The sequence below is a fragment of the Protopterus annectens genome, chromosome 7.part0, assembly GCF_019279795.1.
Source record: "Protopterus annectens isolate FY-2018-M chromosome 7.part0, PAN1.0, whole genome shotgun sequence".
NCBI classification, from domain to species: Eukaryota; Metazoa; Chordata; order Ceratodontiformes; family Protopteridae; genus Protopterus; species Protopterus annectens.
Genome location: NC_056739.1, coordinates 169,865,226 through 169,883,967, shown reverse-complemented (window position 1 = coordinate 169,883,967; position 18,742 = coordinate 169,865,226). Strand labels below are relative to the sequence as shown.

At 40.2% G+C, this 18,742-nt stretch overlaps 1 pseudogene; it reads left to right on the top strand.

Annotated features, from left to right (window-relative positions):
* Positions 1-18,261, top strand: part of LOC122806318 — a 160,546-nt pseudogene extending 142,285 nt beyond the window's left edge.
* Positions 18,262-18,742: the final 481 nt, after the last annotated feature.

Below are 18,742 nucleotides of genomic sequence, written 5' to 3'. Positions count from 1 at the left end.
TTTACAGGGCCACTGGAGCCTGTTCCTCCAACTCACGGATGCCAGCCCTGGCGGTGACCTGGAGACTATGGACAGGCCTTCGGTTTCAGAAGGCGTTTTTAAACAGACTACTCTTTCCATTAAGTCGTACGCTAAGCTCCCAAAGGTTAAAAAAAACGAGTCCACAGACTCCCATGCAGGCCCCTATACCTAAAAAAACAGATGCTGAAAATGTCGGAGGACCTGATTACCCTTATCAGAGGTTTTTTTGGGATATATATATATTTTTTTTTTGGGATATATATATATATATATATATATATTTTTAACATTTACTGTATTTCTTATATTAATTGATGGTAATAATTTATTTCATTATTTAAATGCATATTTATCAATATTCATATTATTAATTATTATATTTATTGTTACATTTATATACAATTTTATATATATTTATCATAAATATATTTATTTATGTATTTTAAATTGATACAATTTTATACATTTTTAATAAAGCATTCTATCCAACACACTATCTTTTTAGGTTAATTTACAAAGTTTAGAATATTTAGTATTTCACATCTTTTATTTTATGAATTTTTATATTAAATAACAGAGTATTTTAAACATTAAATTTACAATTATATTTATTACATTGCAGTATTATTTCTAGTTTATACAAGTCTTGCTTAAGTAACATTTGATTGTTCATTTTACCTTTAACATGATGCTTTTCTGACCTTCTTACTATCAGCTAATTGACTGATTAATTGTTAATTGAATTACCAAATGCTGTATATAAGGGATGACAAAGTTACTTATTTTGTACTCTGATGATGCCCCATTTGAGCGGGTGAAAGAGCTTAGTATTTTGGATTGTGGAATTATTTTATCCTTTTTCCGTTTGTGATCTGGTATATGTCCAATAAAGGTTTTGTGAATTCCAGGACTCAAGGTTTGCCGATTTTTAGCTTACTGGTCTGTTCTGCCCTGATTTGCATTCGCCTTATCAGAGGTTCCTAGCCCCCTCCTGACGGCCTAGACTGGAGGAAGATTTACCTCCTCCTGACCAGGAATCCATTTCCTCAGCAGACTCTGAGGAACAGGATTACACTTTCCCTCTTCTATGAAGACTCAGATGCTGAGGAGTCTATTCCCTCTGCCCCCCCCCCCCCCAGGAGACTTCTCTTTTGGGGAAACCCTGCACACCACGAGAGAGCATTTCCACTGGGAAGAACAAGATTACTCTGACTCCAAGAAAAGACTCCGTGAGTTTCTTCTTTTGCCTCAGCATAGACCCCTAGCCATTCCACCTGTTTTGGACATTCTGGATGATGTCTACACTGAATCCAGTCTAAATCCAGATTCCTTACCTCCAGCACCACCTAAACCTGACAGATACTACAGAGTCCCTGACTCTCAAGTTTTTATATAAAAGCCCAGCTGCAGACCCAGAAACCATTTCCCAGGGTCCCAAAGGGGTTAAGGCCTCTACTGCTAAGAATCCACTACCTGCAGAAAGAGATTCCAGGGCATTAGAAAGATGGGGGGGGTGTATACCTCTGCCACTTTGGCCATGAGGGCATTAAACTGCCAATTCCACATGATTAAATACCAGCAGTACTTGCTTACTCAGTTAAAACAGAAAATGATCCCTCAAACAAACTAGATTTCAAAGGGATGCAAGATTTGTTGCATGCAGCAGAACAAGTGGGAAAGCATACCTTGCAGTGTGTTTTGATTCTTTGGAGGCCTCATGTAGAGAAGCAGTCACAGGGTCTATAATACGTAGACCTGCTTGGCTAAAAGAACAGACCTTACCAGAACATGTCAAAGCAAAGTTACTGGATGCTCCACTGCAAAAGGATGCATTATTTGGTGTCAAAACAGAGGAAGTTTTAAAGAAGATGGAAGAAAAGGCAAAATCAATGCAAACTGTTAAGGATTTTTTACAGGTACAACCTCCTCGCTTCAGCAGAAACTGGCCATCAAAAAACTGGTACTTTCCTGCTTCAGACAGACCCCAAAGGGGCAGGTAGACACCCTAGGGGCAGAGGCCAGGCATAGGGTACCTTCAGGCCTCGACAATGGCAAACAACTCAAAGAGGTGGGGACGACAGATCTCAACCCTTCAGAAAACAAACTCAATGACGTTCCTCTTCGCCTGCCAAGCATAATTGCCCAGGCAGCACCTCTAGGAGGAAAACTGGCTCTTTTCCCACAAAACTGGCACATCATAACAAAGGACAAATGGATTCTGGATATTATTACCCAAGGCTACAGATTTCATTTTCACACCCACGGATGAGAGGCATGCCAAATCTGCCAACAAACCAATGGGCAGAGGCACAGAAACAAATTTCAGCTCTCATGAACATGAAAGCAATTCAAAAGGTACCTGCAAAAGAGCGAGGTCAAGGATTTTACTCTACTATTTCTAGTACCAAGAAAGGACAAAGCCTGGCGACCCATCTTAGACCTTTCAATTCTAAACACGTACCTGGACATTCCCAAATTCAAAATGCTCACACTACAGCAGCAGCTTCCTATGCTGGGCAAGGAGTCTTGGCTGGTAACGGACCTCCAAGAGGCATACCTGCATGTCCTTATCAGACAAGATTGCAGAAGATACCTCAGATTTTTGGCAGGCACAACACATTGTCAATTCTCTGCATTGCCCATTGGCTTATCTACTGCACCCAGAGTATTCACGAAATGCCTGGCATCAGTAATTGCATTCTGCAGACGGCGAGGAATACAAATTTATCCATATCTGGACGACTGCCTGATCCATGCAGACAGCAAAGACATCCTACTAAAGCATCTGGCATTTGTGACAAAGTTGCTAAGTTGCCTAGGGCACACAGTAAACAAAAAAAGAAGTCAAAACTAATACCCTCACAAGAAATAATTTTCCTGGGTGCCAGCTTGAATACAACTACCCAGATGGCTTACCTCACGCCAGACAAGCAAAAACAACTGGCTCAGTACTTCAAAAACACGGCAACTTCTACCCAGCTCACTGCAAGGAAATTCCTGCAGGCATTGGGATACATGGCATCCTGCATTCAACTAATTGCATATGCAAGGCTACATATGAGAAAACTACAATGGTACCTAAAAAGTGTATGGTCCCAGCACAGACAAAGCCTCGAAGCAACTATAACTCTCATTCCCTGCCTTCAAAAAGAGTTTCTATGGTGGGCTCAAGCATGCCAAGCAAACAAGGGCCTCCCTTTTGTCTCACCTCCACCAAACCAAACCTTGACAACAGATTAATCAGTCTACGCCTGGGGTGCGCACAGGACAATGCATACAGGGCAAATGGTCTGCAAACCAAAGGCAGCTACACATCAATCAAAAGGAGATGCTAGCTGTAAAAAATGCACTAACAGCCTTCAAGGACCTTTTGCATCCAGGACAACTTCTAATAAGGATGGACAACACCACAGTTATGTGGTACATAAACAAGGAGGGACGCACTCCTACCCACTATGCAGACAGGCAATGGACTTGTGGAACATAGCATTAACTTACCAAGTTCAACTGCAAGCACAATTCCTGCCAGGAAAAGAAAACATTTTGGCAGACAAATTAAGCAGAAATTTGACAGACCCTCGCGAGTGGAGACTACACCCACAAGTATTCTCAATGATAACTCAAAGGTGGGGACCGCCAGACATGTTTGCCTCGACCAACAACTGCCAGCTACAAAAATTTTGCACAAGGACTTGCCATCCCCTGGCCTGGAAAGTGGATGCCCTATCATTCAGTTGGACAGCATTGTCAGTCTACGCCTACCCACCTCTGCCTCTACTCTCCCAGGTATTATTGAAAACCAGATTGGAGAGACCACAGAGGATCCTCATTGCCCCGGACTGGCCACGTCAACACTGGTACCCACTACTACGAAACTTGTCTCAGCCCTCCATGGATCTTACCTCAATTCCCTCTGCTGTTAACCCAACAGAACTCTCAGATACTTCAGTCGGTTAAGGACCTTAAATCTAGCTGCATGGAAAATACCTTAAATTATCAAACACTTCTCTCAAAGGACGTACAGAATGTCATTTTGGAGGCCAAGAGGCCCAGCACCAGAAAAACTTAAGTCAGACAAATGGAAAAGATTTTGTGTATGGAACCAGGCCAAAAACCTAAATCCTGGTATCCCAAATATTCCGTACATTCTCCAATATCTAACTGAGCTGCTACACAAAGACCTTTCTTTCTCATCCATAAAGATCCATGCTTCAGTCATTTCAGCTCAATATGATATGGTTCTTCCCATTTTCTTTCATCCTTTGCTAAGGCAGTTTCTCAGAGGGGCAAAAAATATAAGACCCCCCAGAAAACCACCTACTCCAACTTGGGATCTAAATTTTGTTCTGGAAAAGTTAACACTTCCTCCTTTCGAACCAGCCTTTTCAGCAGAGCTTCAATGCTTGTCATGGAAGACAGCCCTGCTGCTAGCCATCACCTCAGCACGCAGAGTCTCAGAACTGCAGTCACTTATGGCAGTGGAACCTTTCATCATTTTCCATCAGGACAGAGTATCTTTACGCACCAACCCTTCTTTCATGCCAAAGGTAGTATCCAGTGTGGCTCTCAATCAGACCATACACTTGCCCACCTTTTATCCAAACCCACAGAATAAAGGAGAAAGACTCCTTCACTCTTTGGACATTCACAGACAGCTACGTTACTATTTGGACAGGACAAAGGCCTTCAGAAAATCTGACCAACTCCTTGTATCCTATGCACCAGGCTCAGAAGGAAAGGCTATTTCAAAGCAGACCATCTCCAAATGGATAGCACATTGCATCCGCTTTTGCTACTCACACCACGGCAAAGCAGTGCCTGCTAGTATTAGGTCTCACTCTACCAGGGCTACAGCAACCTCAGCAGCCTTCCTCCGAGGAGTCCCAACAAAGGACATTCTGGAGGCAGCTACCTGGAGTTCAGTGCACACCTTCACCAAGCATTACCACCTTCCTCTGTACTCACAAACCAGAGCTGGGTTTGCCAATGCAGTTCTGCAGGGCATCTTAGCTGCACCTAACCCAGTTTAACTCCTACCACCCAACCATAGTTTTGGGACTCTACCCAAGTGTGATGACTGCAGTAGCATAGCACGATGAACATAGTACAGTTTTGTACCTACCATAAATGTAGATGTTAGAGTAGTTATGCTGCTGCAGTCCAGGTTACCCTCCCTCCATCCCCTCCTTCAAACAAGGCTTTTTCTTGTACCTCCATGTACTTCAACCTTTGGGATGCATGTCTATATGGTGTATTTGCTTACAACTAGTACCATTGTTTTGCACTAAGGTATGTTTTGCAAGCTTCTTATTTTGCCTTCTTAGTTTGGGGGCACCTGACATCTGGGGCAAGAACAACTGAAGAAAATGGTGTCGGCTGCCTCTTTTATACCCCTGCCGCACTGACGTCAGGGAAAAAGCGACAACAACCGACGACGGGCCAAGGCTTTGGAATTCAGGCTGACTGCGGGGACCGCCTGATGGCAGATAACCCAAGTGTGATGACTGCAGCAGCATAACCACTCTAACATCTACATTTTATGGTAGGTACAAAACTGTACTTTTCCCCCCTCAGCAGGGCAGCAAGCAGGTGTCGGAGCAGATTTGCTTTATAGTTCTTTTACAACACACACACACACACACACACACACACACACACACACACCCCAGTGATGCATGGTTAATATGGACAAATCTGTTCGATGTCACCATACTTGTCTCCAAACCCAGTTTTATGACACCTGCTACCCATCCACTTTGTCCATAGCTGCAAATCTTGCTGAGCATGCGGTCTCTCCTTTTCCTTGGTTTCATTTCTCTTACTTGTAATTTTGCTTTTACTCTGTTTTTCTCCTGCCACCCATATCTACCATAATTAGTACTTCTGTCTGGTGTACCTCATTAAGAGGAATGTACCTCTTTTGGGTCTTAAAAAGTTCCTGTTCCACATTGAGTCTTTCACACATTCAGTATTAGTCATTTCTTTTAACTGATATCCTTGGTAAATAGGAATCTTATTAATTCACTAAAAGATCCTTTTATAAGTAAAACCAGCACATTTTAACCATTCTATGACCTTCCTAGTTGAAATTGTTAGAAGCCATTAGTATGTGTTCCACATTTTGCCCATTTGTTCCACATTGAGGCCTTGTGCTTCTCATCTGGGAGATGGAAGGTTGAGAGTTCTGACATGATATTGTATTTAGTCTTATATCTGAACATGAGTGGGCTTTTGATTGGATTTTTCTTAGTATATTGATTTGATATTCTTGGTGCATTGATATTGTATTTATATGTGTATTGTACATGTAAGTGCACTAATATTTGTATTAATCTATATATTTACAGTATATTGTAATATGATTCAATTTTCACCTATGTATATGTATTTTCCTTTTTTTTTTTTTTTTTTTTTTGTGTGTGCTCTATGTATCGTCCCTAGCGATTTCATCATTGCTTTATTGAGACATACATTTCCCTATGTTTGTCAGTACTATGTCTGGGTGCCCTGTTTGGAGTATGGTATCACTGCTACAGCTGCTGGTACTTTTTCAGTACAAGTATCCGATTTAGAAGTTTCCTCCAGGAGTCTGTTGCTGAAAGGGTGAGACGCATGCAACTATGCAACCAAGACTAACTACATAAACCGATATTAAAGTACCGGCTCACATCGGAGGCTTTTTTTGGAGGGGGGGGGGTATTGCTAAGAAACTTGTAAAGCTTAGCATTAAATACCACAAGTTCAGGTTATGCTATAAGAGAATAACTATGCAAAGATAACCACATGATAGCCAGAATGCATTGCAAATTGGATTTTACTGTATGCATTTTAAGAAATGGATAGATCGGCCTAAACTCTGGATTGATGTGTGTGATTTTTTTATTCCTGGGTAATGCTATTCAGAAGTGAGGGAACAGTTTTAGTGGCACACCAGGCTGTGATTGTCTGTTGTCATGTAAAGTTGAATAAATAGTTGAATCTACCCAAGTTGGAAAAGTGAGACTGTAGCCCACTGAAGGAAGGGAGATGGGCGGAGTAACCTGGCCAGGAATTGAAACTTGCAAAACTGCTCCTTTTTTTTTTTTTACCTCAGTAATTTGGCACTTTTTTGCAAGATTCTTTCAGAGAATGTGTAGTACATCAGTAGGAACAACATTTGTAAAACTCTGTGCAGACCAGACAAAAACACATGAGCTGCAGACTCTCAAACTTGGCAGTTTATTTATTTATTTTTTCTTTTTAGGTGTTCCATTCTAAGTGAATGGAAATCTAGTCTGACAAATGGTAGGGCTATTTATTTTCACAATTTGTGCACTAACACATAAACACACAAAGACATACTTGGAGGCTCTGAGCAAAAATTTACCTAAACAGCAGAGGCCTCCAAAGCAGACACCCAAGCAACTGCCACCTCATGACACACCACAGGCAACACATAAACCACAAAATCAGTGTGCAAAGCAGTCACAGCCCTTAAGGCCAAATACAACACCAAACATACTTGTCATAGGTGACTCCATAGTCAGACACACTGACGTCCCACTCACCAGGCTGAATAAGGAGAGGGTCACAGAGTCACAGTAAAGCTGCCTATCGGGCGCTAGAATCCACCACATAACACAAGCACTCGGGTCACTCCACAGCAAGTACAAATATGACAGTCATTGTCCATGCTGGTGTGAACGACCTGAGACGTACCTCCCTGGACTACATGAAAAGAGACTTAGAGGAGCTCTCTGATTATGTAGCCCAGGCAGGTATGACCCTGACCCTGAGCAGTATCCTTCCTTCACCAAGAATGATGCCACAACATAGAGACAAGATGATCAGCTTTAACAATTGGCTTAATTTCTGGTGTCATTCAAAGGGGATCCAGTGTCTGTCTGCCTGGGATGGCATGCTTGACAAGCCACGCTGCTTTGCGAGGGACGGCTTGCACCTGTCACCCCTGGGATTCCGGATATTGGCTAAGTCTCTTGCCACCCCATAGTGCCCTTTTTAGGCAAGGCTCAAATTCTAAACCTACCACCCTAGGAAACAAAAATGGGAAGAAACTGAGGGTAATGCTGCTCAATGCCAGAAGTCTAAATCTCAAAATGCATGCACTCGAGGCCCTTCTCAGTATGGAGAACATCGATGTCTGTGCTGTAACTGAAACCTGGTTCAAGGCTCCTGAGAGCACCCCGGCACTATCAGGTTTTACCTCATATCATGCTCCGCCCCAAAACCCAGACCACACCACAAAAGGAGGGGGTGTATCCATATTCATCAAGGATACCCACACCTCCAGGTTGGTGGCAACCCACGAAGCATCGGAAACCATCCAGGTGCAATTAACCATAGGCAAAACTGCTCTACAATGTGTAGCATGCTACAGGCCACCCTCTCAAACTCAGGAACCCCACACAGCCTTCCTGAAGACACTGGAGGGTATAAATGTATCTCCAAACACCATTATATTGGGTGACTTGAACTACCCGAATATAGACTGGGAACATTACTCAAGCCCCAACTTTTTAGCCCAAAGGTTCCTGGCGTTCATAAATTCAAATGCCATGGAACAACTAGTCACCATTCCCACAAGAGGAGAAAATATACTAGATCTCATCATCACAAACATGGGGACAAAATGCTCCACATCGAAGTATATCCCTCATTGGTGAGATCAGATCATAAACTAATCTCACTGGAAATCCACATCCCACCCCACCCCAAACAAAAAGACCACAGTGAAGAACTTCTCTAAAGCAAACTTCACACTACTCAAGACTGGTGTGGTATCCTTCAAGGCCCCTGAGCCAGTGGAAACCACAACCCAAGCTGCGGAAGCCCTTACAAATGCCTTCTACGAACACCTCCAGGACTGCATGGATCAGGCAATCCCTAATAAAACCAAGACTCTTTCCACCAAGGGCAAACGTCCAGTCTGGTGGACCCCAGCCATAAACAAACTTTACAATAAGAGGAGAAAGCTGTTACATGATAGAGCAAAATCCATAAAAGAGAAGACACCCTTGATCATTATTAGTAAAAAAAAATACGAGCACTCATAAAATCATCCAAGGCCAACTTTGAGAGAAAAATTGCCATAGATTCAAAAGACAATCATAAGGCCTTCTTCAGCTATGTTAGAAACCTGGGTGGAATCTCCCAGATATGCTCAGAATTAGTCCAAAATGATACAAAAATCACTGAACCCACAGACATTGCCAACATACTGGCAGACAGGTTCAATGCAAACTTCACCCCCCTCTTCCCAAAAGGAGAGATAACTATCCCAGCAGAGTGTAGCCTCCCAGACATCTCAAATGCGCAGGTAAAAGCTGCTCTCTCTAAAGCTAAAAACACAGCATCAATGGGACCGGATGGTATCCCCGGCTGTGTGCTACACAAACTCAATGAGGATCTAAACCCGCACATAAGGCAGCTGTTTAATCTTTGCCTTACCACAGGATACGTGCCCAAGGAGTGGCGTACGGCAACTGTGGTCCCACTCCACAAAGGCGGTGCCTCTACGGACCCTGGTAATTACCACCCCATAAGCTTAACAAGCCTGGTCTGCAAAGCTATGGAGAGGATCATAATGGAACTCATAAACAAAGACATAGGGGACTTGCAGACATTGGACCCGACCCAGTTTGGCTTTGTCAAGGGCAGATCATGCCTTTTGATCTTGGTAGACTTCAACAGTCACCAAGGCCATTAATGAGGGAAAGGCAGTCCATACAGCCTACCTTGACCTTGCAAAAGCTTTCGACACAATACCCCACTCGGGTATTATAGAGAAACTTACCAGCTTAAATGTAAACCCATATGTAACAAGATGGGTTGCAAACTGGCTAAAGGACAGAACCCACAGGGTTAGAGTTGCTGGCACCATGTCAGACTCCAAGCCGGTCACAAGTGGTGTCCCACAGGGCTCAGTCCTTGGCCCCCTGTTGTTCAGCATCTACTTCTCAGAAGTACAGGCAAACATAGGAGGACTATGGCTGACAAAGTTTGCAGATGACTGCAAACTGGGCCATAGTGGAAAGTACATCGGACACAGATATCCTTCAGAGGGGTCTCACGGAAACTGATAGCTGGTGCCAGAGCCATGGCCTGAAGTTAAATGCCAAAAAATGTATAGTCATACCCTTCGGGAAAAACAAGGTAACACCAAGCTACCATATAGGTGGCAATCCACTAAGCACAGAAGAGGTTATCAGGGACCTGGGGACCCAGGTTGACAGTGGCCTTTCTTTTGACACTCACATTGCTAAAGTGGTTAGAAAGACCTTCTACATTGCCCACCTGATCATGAAGGGATTCACATCCAGATCTAGTGAGGTCATTGTTCCCCTGTACTCTTCACTTATCAGACCAATGATAGAGTACAATGTCCCATTTGGGATGTATCTCACCCGACACCTGCAGCAATTGGAGAGACCCCAAAAGTTCCTCACCAAAAGGATAAAGGGATTCCAAAATCTGTCATATGCTGCCAGACTGAAGAAACTCCAGCTCTATTCGTTCGCATACCGTCTGCTCAGAGGTGACCTGTGCCTGACCATACAAGGCCATGTCCAACCCGGAATTAATGGACATGCTCCACCTCAAAAAATCCAAATCTACCAGATCCACTAGAGCAAGCGACTTAAACCTTAGCACGGATATAAATAAGACATGCTGGAGGGATAGATTTGTCACTCAGAGACTCCCTATGCTGTGGAATAAAATCCCGGTCCATGTGAGGCAGAGCACCTCGCTGGCTCTGTTCAAGAGAAATCTTGACCGGTGGATGGGAGATCGTAGGTTTACCCCGGGAATCCTCTCTGTGTCACTGCTGGACAGAGGCACAACAAACTAATGGGCACAATATTTTTTAACATAAGTGTAAGCCACAAAACTTTGGGCTAGGCTTATAAATGCCTTAGGGCAGATAGCCTAGTATAAACCTATGGGACAGATGGCTTTCCAAAGGAATCGTGATATCTGCACCCATGATGGCAAACGAATAAAGAAAAACAAATAATAATAAAATTGGGAATGAGTACTTATTTTACTGCAGGCAGCCTTAGGAGGTGCAGTAAATCATGGCAAGATAAAAAATTTATTGTTTCGTTTGCCCCTTGTGGCCCTTTAAAAGAACTGTTTTGCAGGCTGTATAATGCCAGTTTGCAGTATGTTCATACCACTGCAAACCAAATGATTGTACAGGTAATGCTATGAGATTTGAATCCGCAATTGCTGCCTCCAGTTAAAAAAAAAAAAAAAAAAAAAAAGCAGTAAATCTAGTGGGTAAAGGTCGATAGTTTCCACAAAACATAACTGATATATAAAAAAAAAAAAAAAAAAAAAAAAAGGCAGTAAATCTAGTGGGTAAAGGTCAATAGTTTCCACAAAACATAACTGATATATAAAAAAAAAAAAAAAAAATCCACCACCACAGCTGAATACAAGTCCAACAGTGTTTAAGTAAAACGGGTAAGTGCTTTCACACACAAGCCACTTCAGACATGACCACTCCATTAAAACATTCATAATTTTAAATACATACTGAACCAATGCAATCAATTAAAAAGGTCATGCAACTTCAAAACTGGCTTTAAAGAAACCCTGTCATTTAAGCCAGGACTCGTTTCTGCTTGCAAATACAAAATCCATCTAAGCTCACTACATTCCATTCTATTAATTGAATCCCCTCTCCTCACACTCTCAACTGTAGTATAGCTAGTATAGCACATTGAAAACTGTGTCTGTCTAGATTCATTCACATGTTTTGCCAAAGCATTACATAATTTCAATGTTTTAATATCATAATTCTGCTCTAAAATCCTCTGAGGGGACTATGTAAACCTACAGGCAGTAAATGAATTACTGGAGGTCTGTTTATCATTGGATGTCTGTTTAGTATTACCTTGCCCTGAAGTTTTTATTGACATGTCAAATGAGGTTTTGAGTAGAGAGCATTCATCTAGTGATATCGAAGGTACAAGTACAGAATTACGTTCTCTACGGGAGACATCAGCTAGACCGTATTTTTCTATTTGTGAGAAATAGGAGTGCGTCTCCATTTAATGAATGTAAAGATCCAAGAGCCACTTTAACTTAAGTGACATTATTAGGAAGATGGCCGATTTTTGATGGTGGAGATGAATCGGTAAAAAAAGGTCTTTGGTACAACACCTAAATTTTCGTTTAAGAATAATAAGTCTTTGAAGTGGCAGCTATGTTATAGGCAGCAATTTACTATTATTAATAGAATCTCAGATGTAGTGTCTGTGGGTGTACTGTATATGGGCTACAGTGCATTTCGTACACCTGTTTCTAGGATGAAATCTAGACTGCCTCTGGTTCTGATCAACACCTGCCATACGTAAACAAGCTTCACATGGTCAGTGATAACTCCTGGCTGTAGTGGACAAAGGTGCCTTCTAGTGCTTTACCAACAGTAACTGAGACTTGATGACACAAACACACGTACGGTTTCCTGGGGGGGGGGGGGGTTGCTGATACCTTTGCAATCCCAGCAGTCCTTTTCTTCTGCTCTCATGAAACATTTGCCATTACCCAAACAAGTATTATGTTAAGATGACTAGTATTCAGTTTGTGAGCTGTCGGGTTGCTTTCTTTTTTAAAAGATAAATGGCATCTTAAGAACAGTATAACGGAGAGTTTTCAAGCTTTTAGCAAATTATGATTGCTTAATGAAAGTATGTAAATTATTGTGCTTTTGTTTTTTTTTTTTGTTTTTGTTTTTTTTTTCCCCTTAAGGTAGCAACATATTATTGGGTTGCTGTACCCATTGCTGCAGTAAGAAAAACATTTAACATTTTACATGCTGTGGTCATTTATAGTGAGTGGGAGACAGCAATTGTATGTTGCTCATGACACCAAATGGCACTGACGCAGTTCTTACATTATTTTACCTTTTCGTGACTGCTTAGTGGGTTAGCTACAAGGATTCTTTCCCCCTTTCCTCTATTTCATGGTACTGTTGCCATGAGTCGGACAAAACTGGTACCAAGGTCTCAGTTACTGGGCACTGCCCAACCATTGTATATTACCTTATGAAAGTTTATAGCCGCTCAAGTCTCTCTTTAGAAAAAAAAAAAGGTGGGTGCCAACAGTCACACAAGTGCTGAAAGTTTACCCTTATGAACCAATAACTTGGACACCAGCCAGAAGCTTTTTTAAATGAACGAGAAAATTTGATAAAAACATGAAAAGGCTAACTAAATGTAAAAGCCTGTAATTGATTGCGCAGGAGACACTTCAGTAAAATATTTTAAAAGTATAATTGGTAGCATAGTAATTCTTGCTGCATTTGAATGCCAATTGCAGACTATTGCTAAGTCACTAAAATTAAGCTGCAGATGACCCACATGTATCTGTCAGAACCTTAGCTTACTGACTGTGGAAAGGTAGGCTGTATTTTCTGTTCTCTGCTGTCCCTGTAGTTAGTTCTTAAGCAGACAAAAATCTTTAGAGTTTATTAAGGCCATAATCTAGAGGAAAAAAATGAAAAGACGATACAAGAATGCTGATTCAGCCATCTCTACAAGAGACAGGTTTCCCCAAGTCCAAACAGAAAGGAAAGAACAATCTGGTTTGGCTCGCATAAGAGGGGGTACCATTGTTGTCCTTTGCCAGGTAAAGCAGAAGTTTTCTATTTTAAACCGGACTGCTTCAACCATGCAGAGAGTTCCATTCCTACATGAGGAAATGTAGTTTATGATTGCAACTGCATTTATGCTCTGTTTCCTTTCTCCTATTTACAGCTGTTGTACTACTAAAAGAAAACATTGTAAATTTCACATATCTACATTTCAGCATCTGAGAAAGTAAACGCCTGACAAAGTTTATAAAGGTTTCATGCAGGCTCAACAAGTTCGATAAATAACTACAAAGAAAACAAGAATCTGGCTCTGTGCAGCATTACTGTTTTTTTTTTTTAGGGGGAGGGGGTGGTTATTAGTTGCACAGTGACATTTTTACCAAAGTATACCATGTATAAAAAATTTATTCCAGATTGAGCGCTTTCGTCCCTCCAACCAGGAATGTCATTTTTCCTAAACCTTTCGTCAACAACCCTTGGAAGAAAGTGATAACTCTTATTGAGTTTCTTCAGCTGGATTATGACTCGCCATGATGGGGATGGGAACTCATTTATTCATCTAGGAATGTAATGCTTTAATTTTTTTTTTCTTTTTTCAAGCCTTTGTATATATTTTAAATTTGTTTTGGTTAATGATTAGTACTTGTTTATGATATATATTTCATTTATTAACAAAAAGTAAACCTTTTTGAGTAAAAAAAATGAATGAATTTAAAAGACTATTACATCACTTCCTTTTATATACGAAGTGCCATAAAACACCAGCTTCATTAACGAAACGCTAACAATACTTACACAAATATTATTCAAGGTGGCTGTTGCACATAATGTACACTTTTTTAAAAAATGAATTTCAAAATGCTTTTAAATGTTTGAAAAAATGTTTTAAAATATTTAAAAAAATGTTTGTAACCAGCAAACCTCGTCGGTGTGTCTAAAAAAAAAAAACAGACTTAGAAAATATAAAAACAAGTATATTAGGGCGGTCAATAATAATTATCTAGGTAATCTATAATAAGTATAGTAAAATAACAAATGGTCATTAGAAAGTCATGCAATCTGAAATACATTTTTCCACATGGTGTACTTAAAGTGGCTCATTGCAACTTTATTTTTTTTTCTTTTTGACATACTGTGTGTAAGTAACATAAGAAAACGAGGCAGACATCATGCTAATTGTAGATTAATGGTTTCCTATAATTACAACTTAACTTTGTAAACTCTGATAACTGCACATTGTGCCTAGTAAACCTCCTGGCAGTTTTTATTCCTTAAGTGCAGTGTCACATTTAACCAAATATTTAGGAACTGTAGCGGAATGTAACCATCTTGTTTAAGGAAGGCAGTGATGGTCAAGGAAAAAAAATGTTCTTTTTCAAGAGTTTTATTTTATGTATGCCAGTAGTGTTCCTGCATTACTACCTTAGTGTTGTAATTTTTTTTTGTTTTGTTTTTTTTTTTAGCCAGGGAGTACATCATTCACTCAATGTACTGTGTCCTGATGCCCTGTTAGTGTCCTTTTTTTTTTTTTTTTTTTTTTTTTTTTTTGACTGGTAATACCTCAAATTAGTTCTTTTTTTGAGTATCTCTTTAGACAGTGTTCGTGTTAATTTGTTTCTCACTCTATTGGATTTTTGTTAGTTTTGAGTTCTAAAAATCAGATGTTTTAATTCATTTATTCTTTCAGCAAGAAAATGGTGGTCAAATTACTAGCTTTTGTAAAATGTGTATGTCTTACTTGTAAGTATCCATCGTCAGGTGTCCAGTTTCAGTTGTAGTAAGTTTCTTGTTGAGCATGTTTGTGTTGTGCAGTCGTTGATGTGTACCAATTTGCACGACAATACTCTTTTGAAAAATGTAACCGGAGACTTCACGGAATGTTTTTTATGCAGACAAAATAAAGGGAGAAATAGTTTGTCATGCCTTTTTATATGCAGTGCTGTAGAGTTCTAAAGAGAGGGGGAAACGCTGTGATGAGCAGACTTGACATTTTCGTTTCCTTTAAAGAATTAATGATGTGGTTGATGAGAAGCATTCAGTGAGATAGGTGACTTTTAGTGTAAGGTTTGAGTAATGTCCCAGTAACCTAATCAGATTTAGTTGTAGGATACAGATCAGTATATTGTAGTTGTCATTGTGCTATGTTCATTACTTTTTCTTTTTCTGTAGATACGGGGAAGGATCACCCTAAGACAGAGCCTGGCATGATTTGGAAGGTAACTGGTGGCATCTTCAATGTCACAAAAGGTGCCATTGGGGCCACAGTTGGAGGTGTGGCTTGGCTTGGTGGAAAAGGTTTGGAACTCACAAAAACAGCAGTGACGACTGTGCCAGCAGTTGGGGTTGGGCTGGTTAAAGGTGGCTATTCTGTGGTGGCTGGAGGAGTAGTCTACTGTTGGATCTACAGTCACAAACAAAGTGCATTTCACACAGAAGCAGAAAGACAAATCAGAATGAGTGCATTTCGTTATCTTAACTGTTGAATGAACATAATGACTTAAAACAGTGGTGCAGGTTGAGACACTGCATCCATCTGTTGTCTTTCTTTTTGTCTGCTTGTTTTGATAGTGTGGAGTCCATAGTTCCCTCTGACTCCCATACTGAAGCTTTACAGTATCGATTTTTTCCGTCCGACTTCTGTTTTAAGTGGTATCTGTCAGCTTGACCACATGTATTTGAGACTCCTTCCCCAAGTGTAGACTGGTTTGTATAACATAAATTTTGTGTTCAATACCCAGATATGTTATGTCAGCTTTTTTTTTTTTTTTTAATAATGCTGGTGATTGGGTAGGGATAGTAAAACACTCAAAAGCTGCTGTTCTTGAAAAGGAGCCACAGCTTCTCGTTGCAAGAAGTAGTACTTGATAAGTAGTTACACTAAGGGGACTTGTGCTGGCTTTGCTCTGTCGTCTTGTTTTGTTTTTTATTCCAGCAAAAGTAAGGCTGTCTTTGGGTATGTCTGAAGCATGTTTTTGTAGCATGCTTGTGGATCTGGATGACTGTGCAGCCCATTTGGTAAGAACTGTCCAAATTAACATAAATGCAAGCCCCCAATAGCCACAGTGCATCCCCTGCACCTCCTCTAATGTAACAAACTCTTTTGTCATAAGACCTCTCAGAAATGTGTTACAGGAGGTGCCACTCTGGGTAAATGGGCTTCATCCAAACTGCCTGTGATTAAGTGACTAATGAAAAAGTCATAGAAGTCCTAACAATTCTTTAGCTTACTTTATTTGTGATCATTGTGGTTACTGCCTTTATTGCCATTCAAGACGCATTTAATGTGCAGCTAGTTCTTGCCACATGTATGAAGTCTGCACATGTGTTAATGACTTAAATGTCTTGTGGTGAAGTACAAGAGCATTTGTACTCCAAACGTTTCAGACCACCTAGCCCATTTAGCAGCAGTGGTCATCTGAGCCAGCACGGTTAGGTAACCTACTAATTAGCTGGCACATTGTAAACAAAAGTTGGAAGGCTCAGTCAATAAAATATCTATATTTATGCAAAAGTGGCCAAAATTAGTGGCCAAAATTATTTTTCATAATGGTGAGAGCAGTATATTGTAATGTGTGCATGTACACAGGAGGGTTAGCCACCCAGGGATTTTAACATTGGCTCTGGGTGATGGTCTGTGTGGATGTGATATTGCAACCCATGTGCAAAATGGGAAACAGGGCGTTGATACCGATGCTCCTGTGTCATAATGCTTTCACTTTAATACTGTGAACAATCATTTCAAATTTAATAGACTAGGAAGTTTACACTTTTATTATAAACAAAATCTTTACCAGTTTGTAGAAGCAGAACTTGCATGCTTCCTTAAAAATGTTTGTGTTAATTAGTTTTTGTATTGCAAAGTACAATTTCAGTTTTAATATGTGGCACTACTATCAGATTGACTTGCTGTAATGCACTGCATACCTTAGTGGAGTGATGCATTGCTTTTAGGGGATTCCTCAAGTTTTTGCATTTTAACACATTCTTCAAATGATACCCTTGATGATTTCATATCATGATCTATGAAACTATTTGAAAACTGCTTAAACTTGTTTCAGTGAATTTTTTTTTTATTTTTACTGTATGAATTCTGTGATTGTTTGCATCACTAGGATTTTTTTTTATTGAACTTTTCTGTTTTAGGGAATGCAAAGGTATTTAGCCAATCTTTTTCTTTTGAGGCTTGCACATCACATGGAACTTGTTTGTGTCAGCAAGCAGGATATATATTAAGCAGGGACTTTTTAGAATTAATTTTCACTTTTCTTATTTGAGCACCACCTATTGTGGACTTCTTTTTTCCACCTACTTAATAATTTTGGAGAGTTCAACTTACTAAACTTTTTTCTAGTTTAATCCCTGCCAGAGTGGGAAAACAATGCCTTGGTTGTTGAGAGCTCATGCTCTGATTATATTTGCACAGTTGCTAGCAGGCAGTTTGTTCTGTTGTAACTGTACCATGTTGCTTTATGTTGCATTCTCGCAGGAACCTATCCCAATGCTTGCACTTTTCACAGTATGCTGATAGAAATTAACAGAAGTAATGTATGTGGCTTCTTTTTACGTAGAGGCTCTGTTTAAGAGAAAATGTGTAATAGTCTGACAAATAAACTAGCCAGTGTGTCAGCAGTTCACTTTCACATGTGTATGATCTCAGAAATGTTTCATTTGTCGAGTTTTGAAATGTGCTTCATAAAGATACTAGTAACCAGACCAAGAACAAAAATGTTTTTTTAATGTCCAGATTTTCACCTCATAAAATTTTTGTTTTTCTGGCAAATCACTGGGCTTGAACCTATTAAATAATAACTGGCATTTTAGTTTCAAACATCATATCCTTCAGAAAATGCATGCTAACACAAAATCTGTTATTCTAGCAACTTGTTTATAAGAGCAGTCTTTAAAATCTGTCGCTATTTTGGGGCTTTCATCTTTCCCCCATTGTTTTAGTCTTTGTCCAGATTTCTTGCACTGAGGTTGAAAGGTGTGGCCAGAACCCGTATGTATCTGTGAGGTAGAAATGCAACAGTATATTGAAAGAATTGCAAGTGAAAGAGATTATTGGACAACCATGGTCTGAAACTGATTTGTAAGCTATGTCAGCAACATTATTATAAAATA